The following is a 1,849-nucleotide window of genomic DNA, read 5'->3' on the forward strand; positions in this document are numbered from 1 at the left end:
GCCACGTACCAGTTCTCGCAGAGATAAGCAATCATTTTTGATTGTTAATAAGTATGCATATATAAGTATCTCATATATATATCCATTCACATGCTTGTAATTTTCCGGATCAGGAATAAGTTGTAGTTAGTATAACACCTGCCGAAAGTGATTATTTACTTTTTTTTAATTGATTCGCTAAGTCTTGGAATAAGTTCATTTCTGACATGTATATTTATGTTAAGCTAACCATTCTCGGCTTTCAAGTCAATTTCATTTATCGTTGTTTCGAATTTTGCGAGCTTGCTTCAATAGCATTCGAATTACAGCAATTGGGTGGTTACCGATGCTGTAACTGGTTACTTGAACAGGCACCATAATAATTTAGTGGGGGAAATTGAAATATAAGTATAAAGGTTTATTTATTGAAGTTCCCAGTTATTCAGAATTTTACTTAATTAATTTATTTAACATTGTGTTTTTATGTAATCGGGACTGCTAAGCTGAACAGTTTTCTTCTTTGAACGAAGGCTGAAAAATCAATCTCACAATTAGCTTTTCTTTGAAAGTTATCAGATCAAATTTCAAAAAAAAAATAAAAAAATATTAACAAAAGGCCACTACAGTATAGTAATGTGAATTTGGTGCAGTTAGGAAATCCGCATGGAATTTGTACTATTTGTAATTAAGAAATTACGGAAGAAAATCTATGTTTGACTCCATGCCGGCATGCGTTTCATAGAGGTTGCATATCTAGATGGCTATCAGAAAATGGCTCATGTCCTTTGTGTCGACGTTCGTGCGACACTCAGTCCTTGAAGAGTTTTGGCGAGCAAGAACCGGCAAGCAGTACGCGTAATCCAAGGCAGAATGCTGGCCAAGACAATATTCAAAATATAATTGAAGATACTTTTAGAATTCATGAAGAGAGGTCTGCAAGACAAATTCGTGAAGAAGTCAGTAGAGTAGTTGCTAGTTCTCTGGAAACTTATTTCAGAGGTCTTAACCTAAATGCTTCTCGCAATGAGGAAAGTGAAACAACCAGGCTAGGAAATACTAATAGGAATATATCGACACGCGATAGGATTCCACAGAGAAATCCCTTGCGTTCGCGTGAAGATGAAGAAACTCCATTATCCCCATCAGTAGCTGCGAAGACAATTGCTGCATGGAAAATAGTTTACGACGGTTCACTGAGTAGCGTTTCGGTAGATGAATTCATATATAGGGTGAACGCTTTAACACGTTCTACGTTACGTAATGATTTTGATGCACTGTGTCACAAGGCTCATATACTTTTCGAGGGAAAAGCTAAGCGATGGTTCTGGCGGTACCATTATTCGACGGATGCACTTGACTGGCTTGAGATGTGTGATGACTTACGTAGAAATTTTAAAGATTTTAGGACAGACTTTGACATTAAGGAAGCGATTCGCAACAGGAAGCAAAAGACCGGCGAATCCTTTGAAAGTTATCTCGATAGCGTTATGCATATATCTGATGGCTTGCGAAATCCACCATCTGAACGAGAACTGGTAGAAATTGCTATTCGAAATTTGCAATCCGACGTACGATTAGAACTACTTCACTTAGATATTAACTCTATATCAGAACTTCGTAAAGCTTGTCGTCGCCGAGAAAATCTTTTTGCAGAAATCTAACAAAAATCGCAATACCAAAAAGCTTTTGAAGCACCACGCCGACAGGTATCAGAAATTGAGGCAAACGATGCTGTTTCAAGTGAAGAAGATATTTGTGCTTTAGAAACCAGACGAGTAGCAAATCAAACAAATGATAAGAAATGCTGGAATTGTGACGGTATCGGCCACAATTACAAAAATTGTGTAAAACCCAGGCGTGTTTTCTGCTA

This window comes from Rhagoletis zephyria, unplaced genomic scaffold, assembly GCF_001687245.7.
Source record: "Rhagoletis zephyria isolate East Lansing unplaced genomic scaffold, Rhagoletis_zephyria_1.1 Rzeph_scaffold_02757, whole genome shotgun sequence".
Classification (NCBI taxonomy): domain Eukaryota; kingdom Metazoa; phylum Arthropoda; class Insecta; order Diptera; family Tephritidae; genus Rhagoletis; species Rhagoletis zephyria.